At 32.5% G+C, this 13,952-nt stretch overlaps 1 long non-coding RNA gene across 1 annotated transcript; it reads right to left on the bottom strand.

The window, feature by feature from the left end:
* Nucleotides 1-2,879: 2,879 nt before the first annotated feature.
* On the bottom strand, nucleotides 2,880-4,532 carry LOC138340722 (uncharacterized). Its single transcript, XR_011213466.1, has 2 exons — nucleotides 4,429-4,532; nucleotides 2,880-3,283 (listed from the first exon to the last, which is right to left on the bottom strand). It is a non-coding gene; the product is annotated as an uncharacterized lncRNA (long non-coding RNA).
* Between the last annotated feature and the right edge of the window lie 9,420 nt (nucleotides 4,533-13,952).

Below are 13,952 nucleotides of genomic sequence, written 5' to 3'. Positions count from 1 at the left end.
CATTACAGTTACTACCTTTTTTTACACTAAGCCCCTTTTCATTCATAGTAACCTTTTTTTTCCTTCTTAACTCCCTATCTGCCCAAGTAACCCTCTAGTGATAAATAGTGCAATGCATAGATAAATTCCCTTTACACTATCCATATTCAAGCATCACCTTAATACAACAGGGTAAACATACTTACCACAATCGTTAATCATCAAACATATATACATATACATAGAGGATTAACATATCGTGATAGTGCAAGTTTCGCATATGAATCAACATAATGCATAAACCTCACATAAGACTTATTCCAAAACCACATACAAGTCAACACTACCAATTAGATCAAAAGAGGCACTAGTCAATAATATCATGCATTGGACTTCACTTTCTAAAAACATCAAAAGACCTTACTCGTAATCCCAATCTAATCCTACTAGTGCAATGTATATGTTCCATAACCTCACACATACTAAGTAAATTTACAAAAAGACCACAATCATATCATTTAATTCATACATTAAAATTACAAGTGTAGTCAACTACATGAATCTCAAGTTATACCTTATCATATAGTAAACAACACACACGTTATACATATAAAGTAATACTTTATCCTACAGACACTATAAGACTCACGTAGTACATATTATAATGAAAGTAAGTCAATTCCATAGAATCATGTATACGGAACATATATTTATACCTAAAGAACACCTTCCTAGAACTCCCTTCAAGAGCTACATGTTCAATGCATAGTTAAACTCTCATACCCTTACATACACTAAGAAATTTCCCTTAGGTAATCCTATTTATGGTTAATTAATTTACTTCCATTGTCTATTTTACTTTAGGTAAATTCAAGCCTTAACCGACTATAAGACAATGTCAAGAGTGTTAAGACATGCATATCATGCTAGCATATTAGGTGGATCCACTTGCTCGGTCTAATGGGGCAACATAGTTTATGGATCTAAGAGATATATATTGAAGTCCTCTTCATGCCAATTGTCATTGTGACTTCAATTTCATGAGAAGAATAAGGTGAATCTTCATTAAACAAAAGTCAACACGTCTTATGAGACCATTGGTGAACAAGTCTTCCTCATTAGGAGGGGTCACCTCCCTCTCATTTGTTAAGTTCACTCGTTCCTAAGAAAAGTTCCATTTATTGAATGTCTTTATTAACTTTGCTTCATAAAAATGGATTTACGAGAATTAACTCCTCATATGCTTAGATCACAGATTAAAGATGAGAATATCCTTTCATTAATCTATTTCATGTGAGAAAACATTTCACATGGACATAGCATATTCGAGCACAATCTAGTTTACAGAACTATTAAAAATACCTTCCAGGAGACTCCCTCTTAAATAGATTACCATACATGCTTCATCATATACCTTCATATGTGTGTATGTGTACTTATATGAGAAGAAATTTCATATAATTACATTTAGACACTACCTTCTCAACTTAATCATGCATTCATATTCATGTACATAGAGTAATCACCCTAAGAGATACTCTATCAAGGTAGACATGTTAAATGTGTACATAACGGCCCATACCCTTACCTATAATAATCACCTATCAATCTATCCTAGTTGAGATACATTTCATGCTTCAGGGACACATGCTATACATGCATAGTAGTACACATTGGTGCATATGCAAATTAACCTGTCATTACACACCATGAATCAATACTACTCATAATCATGCATAGGATGTTAGTCTGTGTACATTGGTCAACATGATAATATACAGGCTATCAATATATCATTAAGGCATCACCCTCTTAAAACCACAATGAACATTCAAGCATAGACCACACACCCCATACTAGCATATGAGACAAGACAACTTCATCCCTTGCATTCAAAGCTCGTATGATTAGCTAATATTACACATTCATATAGGGTACATAGGAAGGGTTCATTTACCATTATCACTTTATCAATGGCAGCATATAAACTTAACCCTAACAATATCATTCAATTAGAATAGACATCAACAATAACTAGATCATGATACTAGAATAGAAGACTAGGCATGCTACTCCACATTGTGATAATCAGCACCACATTCATGATACAATAGCCTTCAATTCCATGATCACGTTACATAAACAGTGACAATAAGGTAAACACCTCCACCATAACTGGACCATACCAAACAATTCCATAAAACTCCATCTAAACTAGCAAATCTATTGAAAAGTAGAAGAAGTAGATCAATCTTACCAATTTACCATGTTTTGATCATAATTGATCAATACTTATATTACATTCTCAATTCATATATAGGGAAGTATCTAAAAGTACACTAACATATATGAAATCATGCTTCAACTATTCTAGAATAAAGATCACGTTATATTCACTACATCATCATTCTAATGAAGGTGGAAGAATATAGGTCAAACACACCAAATCGCCTAACCTTGATCCTCATGGATCAATTATCAATAATTCACCATTAATTTGAATATAATACAATAGCTATATGTAGTTCAACATATTAGAATCAAATTCAATCAACATACAATAAGGATCACAATGCCCTCATTATAGGCTAATTGGATTGAAAATGTCATTTTAAATGGAAGATTATGCATAATTCATCATAAGCATGCTTTTGAAATTGTCTTGAGAAAGAACCCATAGCTATACTGAACGATATAGAGTTTGATCATGAATTTCGTTTGAAAAGCTTTGAAGGAGCTCTTTAGATGAGACATTATCTAAAGATGAAGGATCCCCATACGTTATTATAGGATATAACCACGAAAATGTGATGAAAAAAACTTAAGAATCCATCACCATGGATGTTCATGAGCTTCATCTCCAATGGTGATTTCTAGAGAGGTTTATTAAATTTGAAGAATGAAGTATAATTTTGGTTTTGATATTTTTAACCAACTTAGTACACCTAAAAATACATAAAATAACTTCCTAGTTTTAGTTTAGGACGTGGGGTGAATCTCCAATTCATCCCTTAATGAAATAGTTCACAGGTAGTTAGACTTGCAGGCTGCAGTTACAGAAGCAATTGATGGGGCGTAGGCTGAAGAACGGGCCGTCCTGCTTATCCGTTGATGGTGACTGAAACTCCACTTTTGAGGCTTCGTGCTATCATGGCTAAATTTTTTGCTACGGACCCATCAATGGGACGTAGTATAGAGTACTGTCTGTTGTATTTGGGCGTAGATTGACACTTCCAAGGCAGTGTCTAGGCAGCCTTAGGGGTCCTCCTTGAGGGCCTTCTGGGTGTTCCTTTGGGTGTCGTGCCTGAAAATTTCCAAACATAAATACACTCATATACATGTTTGGTAACTTCCATATCAATTTCAACAAAAACAAACACGTAAAACATTCCAAGGCACACCAAGAGATACACGCACTACTAAAGGCAAACTTTCTAATGTCATTGGACGTTCTTGGACGTTTGTACTCCAAATGACTTCAAATGAAATATGCATACTGTAAAACACTTGCTTAACATATTTTAATCTTTTTAGACACCTGTGAGGATGTAGGCACCTTAATTAAGTTTTGAGGGTCTTACATGTAATCACTTAGAACAACATATGTTTTGACTTCACATATGCACATAAGGCATATACATCATCATAATGATACATATCAAAGTTTTAACATGATAATATAATAAATCATAAAGTAATGCCGACAAAGCCACATTGTTTCACAACTACTAAATTAATGCCAACAAGGCCACATTCTTCACAAGTATATCACATAAGCACGTGGACCATACCAAAAATCATCATTGAAAACTTCTATACTACATAATATAGAGAAATTTAGGTCAACATACAACCAATCCAATCTCAACAACTCCAATCCATGGCCACATAGACCAACTCAAACCATAAAGTCTCTTAACAATAGCCATAGTCAGCAATTCATGGCCAATCAAATGTCAACAACTCCAATCCATGGCCGCATAGACCAACTCAAACCATAAAGTCTCTTACCAATAACCATAAAGTCTCTTACCAATAGCCATAGTCTCTTACCAATAGCCATAGTCAACAATAACAATATACAATGATCAAGATAATACAATATAAATTCATAAATTTAAGATAGCGTGCACAGACTTCTAACATGCCTCTTACATAATTCAATATCCCCAATCAAACTACACAAGAAATCAATAAATTAGAGAAATGATCAAATCACCCATAATATGACCAAAATAAGGAATTAGTGATTTGCATGGGTTCATGGAGTTTTTAGTCTAAAATAATTTTTTAAAAAAGAATTCAATCATAATACAATGATTCAAAATGTTTTATGCAAGAACCCTGATCTTGATTAGAAAGTAGAACAATTCATCCTTCGAAAAGATCTTAGAAATCACTTTGAAGATTTGCTTCTTGAAGAAAAGATATTCAAGATGAAAACCAGACCTTAATTTATAATAAGACACGAAATTGAGAGAAATTTGATGGAGTAATCAAGCTCCCATCTCCAATTTCTCTTGAAGCCTCATCGGTGTTCTAGAGAATTTTTCTTTTGTTTAGGGATTCTGATTTTGAATAATTACTTGGTTAGAGGTTCTAGACTTATAAAATTACTTAAAATACCCATAATACCCTTAATAAACAACCCAACTAATTATTAGACCAGTAGGTTAAATACCGAAAATGTCCAAGGCTTGGATGATACCCTATAGAAAATTCTGCAAGTGCCAATCGATGGCCTCAAGCTACGTCTCGTAGACCCATGAACGTGCCGTACTGGAAAGTCATAAATTGGGTAGGAGACTCAATATTTTTAATCATCATATACCCAATCTATGTTTTAACCTACGCCCACCTCAACGGGGCGTCGATTGCCTCTCGTTTGTTGGGCTGGTTTTTACACCTTTGAGTTACAAGTTCAGTCCTCCTCAAGGACCCTTAAGTTGGTCCTTGGGGATTTATTCCCATAAATTTAAAACTTAAATACACTCTTGCACATGTTATGAACCTCTCACATAATTTTCAACAAAAAAGAACACATAATAGATTTATAGTCACACCTAAACATACAAGTTCGTCTCAAGGCAAAGCATTCAAACGTCATGGATGTTCTTAGATATTTGACCTCCAAATATCACCAGACTTTAGACACTACCTCAAAAACATAATTATAAACAATTATAGTACTTTAAATCCACAGGACACACATTGTAGGATCTAGTTTCACCTAAGTCCTTTTAGGGATGTTACAGTGTTTTACTTGCCAAATTGTAGAACAATGGACACGTCTCATGTCGGCACATTTTTTAGGGGACATCAAGGGCTTCTTTGTAATGTAGTCTCATTCTCAAGTAGAACTACTACCCAAGAACATACACTCGGTGCTTTGTGTTGGATCTCATAGAGTAAGTTTATTCATGTAATAGTATTTGAGAAGGTGCCATCTGTAAATCCAACAAACTCATAATACAAACAAAGAAGAGGTCCACAAGGGTTGCCGATCAACTTCCATGAGGATATATCATTCATGAATTGGGTACCATGCTAGATCTATCCTATTCACTAAATTATTATCCTTCTTCTAATGTTAATGTTTTCACATTAACTTAGTGTTCTAGACATATTATGAAGGGGAACCATTCTTAGGTGTACAAGTTAAATACATACTTTAAAGCACCTCATTTACTTTTCATGTATTAAGTAGGAACAACCACGTCACCTAAAGAAGACAATATAATATCATATAGAGATTCTCCATAGTCTTTCATTATCACATATAAACATTTAGAGTAATATGCTTTCATTCACAATATCACAAAGGTTTATATAAGATCTCCTCAAGATCACAAATGTATCACATAATACTTTTACTTTACACATTCACGTATAAAATATCATCCTGCTCATTGTAAACATATATAAGTATATTCATATAAATTATAACAAATTAAGCACCGGCACCATAAGGGGACCATACCAATCAATAAAAATTATATATCAATTCTACATTAATGAGGGAATTAGTTAAACATACAACATTCAAATAGCCACAATCACTATTCCATAACATATATAACAATTTCCACCATACAATAGAACTTACCCATAACCATGCCCACAAGGATAGACCACAAACTCATCCTTATATCGACAATTTATGATATATGGAGATACATAACAATAAGAATCAATAATATAAAGAAATATGAATACAATTACATCCATAACTAATCATAATTACCAAACCCACTTTAAAAGCCAAAATTAAACAATCAGAAAGATAATGGGTCCATGGAGTTTTTTATCATAAAAACATCAATTAACATTAAAAAAATCATAACTCATCCATATAAACCTTTTAATGCAAGAACCCATGTTTCAGAATTAGAAATAGGGTTTTAAAGATTTTTGAGATCTCTTCAAAAGCCTTTGAATTGGCTCCTTGAATGATAGAAAAATTAAAGATGAAATCATCATACTTTATTGAACTCCTATTCGCAAAATTTAGGTTGAAACCTTTGAGAATTGAACTTCTTCCTCGGAGCTTGAATGTTCTTAAATGGAGGTTTTGGACAGAGAGAGAGAGAGAAAGAGAGAGAATGGAGAGCTTTTTATTTTGAACTTGAGGGTTTAATTTTTAATTGGTGAAGTGGGGTAAAGTGACTCAAAAACTGTTTACAATAAATCCTCAAAGTATAAAAAACACCGCTACACTAGTTGAAATTTTTAATTAAGTCTAATTTAACTATTAAATGACATGACCAAATCTGAGGTATAGTTGTGTGTTGCAGAAGCACTGTTGAATCTTGTTTCTAGAATTTAATTTTAGGTAGAAAGGTTTTTGACAAGCCTGCAAGAGGGAGGAAACTTTTTGATCTAAGTGTTGAGTGCTCGACGTGCTAGCAACTCCCAAAAAGGGTGTTGCCTGCACGCAGTCTTGGAATCCTTTGGCTAAAGTTTGAGTCCTCTTCAAGGACCCTTACGTTTTTCCTTATGAAGTCTTACTCAAACGTTTTGACCCTAAACATATTTATTAAGACAGTAGAACACAAAACACTATTTTAGACTAATGTTAGACTCTAAAAAACACATAAAAACATATACAACATACAATGACACACTAGCACACAAAAGACTAGTGTCTGGACGTCTTGGTCGTCCTTTTGCATTTCACTTGGTAAATCTGTACAACAAATTTCAAAGTCTGAATTTCATTAGTTTAGCAAGTTACCAAAGCTGAAACCAACATTAAGCTCTAATTTAACCTAGTTCTTTTTTAGGGTTGTTACATTTTTAAAGGTAATATTTCAAAAATGATTGCGGAATTAAAGTTTTGTTATTAAATAATAAATAAATTGATGTCATTTGAAGAAACTTTTCATGAATTCAATGAACCAATTCGATAAAATTTAAACAAATAAGATTGAATAATTAATAAAATATACAAATAATTAACAAAATATATAGGATAAAATATATAACATAATAAAAGAATAATCTCTACACTAAACAGCTTAAACCATAATGGTTAGTACTTCTTTATCCCAAGAAAGTCACCATGATAGACAAAATTTATTCAAATCAGGTGAAATGTCATGATAATTTAAGAATTACTTAATAATGTTTTCACGACCCAAGGATATCTCCTAGATGTAACATAACGTATAGAACCCCGAGAGGCCCCATGTAAGACACTTACCATTCATAACATAAGAAATAGAACAAGGAAGTAAATACAACATTTCAAGTCCAATAGTATTACAAAAATAAAAGTGGAAGTCTAAAACACTTGTCTATATAGACATCTAATATAATATAATGAAATTAGGCCTAGCCCATGCATCATCCAAAATCTTGAAATAAAAGATAGTGACTAAAACATTTAAAGTGAGTCCTCAAAGAATGAGGACTCACTAAAGCTCGTGAACCTCGAAATCAACCACTATCCATGAAACTACGAAACCTACCTACGTTTTTGAAATATAGGTAATAGTAAGTGCTAATATAAAACAATGTACCAAGTATGATAGCTATGCATAAAAAATATAAACCATGCTATAAGAGGACATTTTATGTCGTTTAATTGTCCAAGCTAAAACAGTAACACCCCATAAACAAGTAGGCTAAACTAGAGTTTAACATGAGGGTTGGAGTCATTAACGAAACTCTCCATACTTAAAAATAAAAGGTTTTGGGTGGGAAAATAAAGGTACAACATGAAAGGAAAAACCATGGGTCCTTGAGGAGGACCCTATTCAAGGACCCTAAGAATTTTGCTGCATAGTGCACCACGAAATACCTTGGCATTGTAGGTCCACCAATGCCACATTGTTCAGCCCTTAAATGGACGCCATGGAGGATGCTAGAGGTAGTGACCCACGAGACCCAGACCCATGCCTCGTGGGTGGGTCGACAATTTGTAGGTAATGAGTCATAGATTGCCAAAATTATCTCTATAGTCGATGGTTGACAATATGCCACATGAGTCCATCCACGAACCATGGTCATGGGCTCATGCGTTGTCACCTTATACTACCTTTGGCAGTTACACTTATGGGAATTTTAGGTATTCTTGTTTAATTAATAACAAATGACGCCACGCCATTTCATTCTTAATTTAAATAACTATATATTTTTTTAATAACCTTGAATTTAGTAATCCTCCTCATTATTCCTAAATCCCAAAACAAAACAACCTTTTCTCCAAAAAATTTCTCTATAGGACTCCAACGAATAAGAAGAAGAAAAAGATGAAAGGTGGATCTAGGATTGAAGGATCAATGATTTTTACTAAATATTTGTGGTTTTCATTTCTGTGTTTTGGTATTCTTTCATCAACTGATGGCCATCATAGACTCTTTTAAACCCCAATCAAAAATTCAAATTCTACAATAGCTAGGGTTTGACTCAAAGCCTTGTATTACTTTCAAAACAATATTAATGTTTGAATTACTTTATATAATGATTTAATTAATTATTGATTATGGTTTTTGTGTTCATATCCCCTAGAATCCATAGAATCCCCCTTGTTCCCAAATCATGAACGTGTGATGTGAATAATGCGTGAAAGAAGAATATTATAAGATTATGCTTGTAGTAATTGAACTACTTGAATTATGTATTTATACATGTCTAATGTAGTGAATTCATGATATGTTGATGCAATATGATCTTTGGTATTTAAAGGGAAAATTATGATATAATGCATATATTATAAAATGTAGTATATGTTTAAACAACACTGTGGGAGTAAAATGAATATGATCATGATCTAGTAGTTATTTTGTTGAAAGGTTATTCTCATATATATTCTTAATTAAAATTATGATATGACGTGAAAGTTTTTCATAAAATGTAGTTATTCTAATATTGAAAGGCTTTCTTACTTATTAAATCTTCATGTATACATGGATGGTGAAAGGTTCTTCTCACGCATAGTCTAATTTTCTATCTAATGAGGTAAGTTTGATTGAGTGTCAAAATATTCTTCCATAAATATGAATTTAACTCAAAACATTATATGAACTTTGGTGGAATTAATTGTTAGCACTGAGTGGATATTGAAATAAGATTGGAGGCCTCAGTTAGTTGAAGTTGGGTTTATACAAGTAATCTCCTAAGATGGGTGCACTCATGTTAGTAGAGGTCAAGTATCAAGTAGAAATCTATTTATCCATTAAAATACGTGCCCCCGTAGGTTACACAACGAGAAAAGTCTGAATTATTGTCACATACATAGAGTACACCCTAGAATAGGTGACACTCTCAGAGTGCAACATGGCTTACTTGATCTCTTGTGGATGTTTTGCAAACCCTTTGGCATCATTCATTGCATACATGTATGAAAGTAGTGCAGAGTTAAAACATTTCACACGAAATATCCTAAAACATCTTTCATATTAAACTCATAGGAATATACTCATTCTCAACATATGCCGATCTTAGACTCAAGAATACTTCGGATACGACCCATACAATACCAAATATGGAATTACTTAGTCTATTACAACACATGAATATAAGAAGTCTAAAGATAGTTATGCCCTCGAGTCAAGTGAGGAAATACTTAACCTTGGTTGAAAGAATCCTAATTTCAAAGCATTGCTTCGAGAAACCTCTCACCTTCCACCTACACCTTTAGATATAACAAAATGTATGTTATTAGTAAAATTCATGTACTAAGTATGGAATAATGTATAAAATCATGAGAAAAAGATATTCATGAGAAACACTCTCTTTTTGGTTAAAACTTTTATATTAAAAATATATGAATAATATTTAAACACGAAACATCACCATTACAATACTTTACCGATTTTATTCAATTTACAAGAACATTACATAAACCTATAGTAAGTTTACAATGACTTCACTATAAGTTCACCCATAATTCAAATTTAAACATATCACATCACTAACTCATACATAACATATAAACATGAGCTCCTCTTATCAAAGGTTATTGTAAGGCTCACTTGAGTGACTTGTGAAGCGACCGTCCATACAATCCCGTTACATACACCTAGGAGATCCTGTAGACTGCTTCGAATAAGATCATATTCACTTCATTAATCAATGTTTCCTATCTAGAGTTAGTCTAAAGATTTTTTTAAGACATGACAACACCATTACTATTTCTCCTATCCTTAATATTAGTATAGACTAGTACTTATTCATTAACATGCTTTATAACTTAAGTCATTATTTTAATTAGTTCACTTAAGAGACATTCAAAACATAAGGAAATTAATGTAATGGCCTTGGAGAAGACCTAGAGACTCACTCAATAACATTGTCAAATCCTAATCCTTAAATTTTCTAGGTAGCTTCCCATAACACCACCTAAACATCATATAACTTCTCCAACACTAGTGGGTATGCCATATTATTAGAATAGACAATAATTAACACAAAACATACTACATACACATGGAATCAAAAGTCATGTACGTACTCCGATGGATAGTGCTCTAATTGACAATGGTAGAACTAGGACATATCCCATGTCGACAATGGTTAAGAAATATCGAGGGTTTCTTTGTTTTATAAAGTCATCTTTGTTAGAGAAAGATCCAAAGGATACTCACTTGGCTCTAGCATTTGTTGTCATAGAGTATTTTGATAATGAAGTACATGAAGAGGTTCGATATGTAGTTCATAACCCAATCACATTACACCTCAATTAAGACAGTCCACTAAAGCTACCTACAATGGTCAAGAGGATAGCTCGATGAATTTCCTAAGGATGACTTCATGTCGTTCCAGCCAACAAACCTTAAGTCCACCATTTACAAATGAAGTATAAGATTACAATTTTTAATTTCAAGGAAATCATAGCGTTCAAACAAGGTTGAAGGTTATACATAAAGGACCTTCTTAGTAATTTTCAAGGCCACATGTCAATCCCATATACAAGACTAAGAGGCTTTAGCATACTAATTCAAAAATACATATTCACATTATATATATATCAAGCAAGGGACACAAGTCTACCAAGACAAGACATAAAAAAATCTCCACATATAGGATATCACTCAAGAATCACACAAACATAACTAATACAATCTATGAGTAACCCTTTTCACTATTACAAAATAATCAATCTAACTTATAACAAGTATCATAGAATCTATCAAAATACAACATACTTCAACATCAAGTAATCCACATAATGAGTTCACTATAGCCTAATTGAGAGAAATATCATCCTCTAGAAGAACTCAAGCTTTGACTAAATATAAACACATAAGTCATAAAGACATTCATACTATCAACATATTAAATTTATAACATTATAATGACATAATTCATAAAGTAATACCGACGATACCACATTAATTCACAATTCATAAAGTAATGCTGATAAGGCCACATAATTCACAAGTATAGCACATAATTATAACCACCATAACTGGACCATACCAAACATCATTACTATTTAAATCCTATAATACAGAATATATAGAAATTTAGGTCAACAAACCATTTATCCAACATCACAACTTCAATCTGTAGCCTATTCATCGATCAGAATATACCATGGTTCTTACCAACAGCCATAGGTTATAATTTAACCCAAAAATTATGATATATAATGAATACAAGATAATACAACATGAATTTATAAATTTAGGGCAGCCTTATTACAATTCTAACAAGATATAATTCAATAGCACTAATCAAACTACACAACAATTCAATAGCATAATTACATAATAAAATCACCTATAAAGTTTTCAAAACTAGGGTTGCATGAAATGCATGGGTTTGTAGAGTTGTTAGGTTAATAAAAATAAATTAACCTCAATTCAATCAGTATACAATGATTCAAAATGTTTTATGCAAGAACTCATGGATATATATATGAAAATAGGACTATTCCATATTTGAAAGACTTTAGAAATTACTTTGTAGCTTGTATCCTTGAAGAAAAGATAATCAAGGATGAAAATAAAACATCAATTGATTCTAGACCACGAATTTGATGAAGAATTTATGGAGAAATCATCAAGAATCTTCAATCCAAACTTTATATTAAATTTTTTGATTCAATGGAGTTCTACAAAGTTTTTGTTAGAGATTTTTTGTTTTGATTTGGATTAATGAATTCATCTACGTGTTTATGAATTATAAACACACTTAAAATTCACCCCTACACTTAACACCAAGCCTTCGAAAAATACAAACACCATCGATGATTGCCCATCAACGAAATGTAGGTCCATAGACGGGCATTCCTGGCAAGCCTTCTATGGTTTCAGAGACTTGACCTTGGGAAATTAATCTCGCTAGTATATGTATTCACCTACGTCCCACACCTATGGGACATCGATCATCCTACTAGGCATCCATGCCATCTGTAGGAGAGGTTGGTTTCGATAGCCTTTGTTCACAAGTTGGGTCCTTCCTCATGGACCCTTGGTTGGTCCTTGTCGTGTTTTTTCAGGAGGTTTCCAATTAAATTATGTTTGTATACAAGTTTATGGCCTCTCATATCAATTTCATACAAAACTAACACGTAAAACTCGATGAAACACACTAAGGAACACAAGAACATTTCATGGCAAACCTTTTCGAACGTCATGGACGTTCTTCAATGTTTGACCTTCAAACTTCATGAAACTTTAAAAAATACCACCTAACATATTTATAACCCAATTTAGGAATTTAAACCATCAACAAAAAAGTGTTAGGATCTAGTTTCACCTTAGTTTATTTCGAGGTGTTACAATCTCTCCTCTTTGGACAACATTTGTCCCCAAATGACACTTGCTTTTTTTTACACTTTCATGAGAAAATAAATTCAATACTAGAAGCGTATAGCCATACCACACCTTACACAATACATAATAAGAAGGAAGAACAATATCACATACTTTAAGAGTCTTAAAACACAACAAGAGGATAGAAACTAATCTACGACTAATTATGCAATAAGACTCACATGCTTCATTTCAAATAGCAAGAAATCCTTATACATTCATTATCATGCTTATATACAAAAATTATATAAAAACTACAACCGTTTTCAACAAAAAAACAAATTATACTAAATTTGAAATTATTTATTGTGACTACAAATTCGTTACGTAGACATGTCCAAATTTTTATAAAATTCAACATTTAGGCAAATGATGGTAAAAACATTCTAATATAAGAGGTAAAACCATATCAATTCATTTAAAACATAATCATAACATCATGAAATACGAAATTCATGGAATAAATGAAATTCAATTTAAACAAGACTCCTAAACATAAATCAAGAATGCAACATACTACTAAGACATTGTAAATCTCAAGCTTGAATAGAATAGAAGAGAAGATATAATAAATAAAAACTCCACTACTCACCATACTACCCCACTTAGAAGGAACTCATAATAACCAAATGGAAAAGCTATAAATTACCAATTTCATCAGTTGTCTTTGATCCCCTTGCCTCAGACTTCATTTAAACGAGCCTTCTT

The sequence above is a fragment of the Solanum lycopersicum genome, chromosome 12 (genome assembly GCF_036512215.1).
Source record: "Solanum lycopersicum chromosome 12, SLM_r2.1".
NCBI lineage: Eukaryota > Viridiplantae > Streptophyta > Magnoliopsida > Solanales > Solanaceae > Solanum > Solanum lycopersicum.
This window is presented reverse-complemented; position numbering and strand designations above follow the sequence as displayed.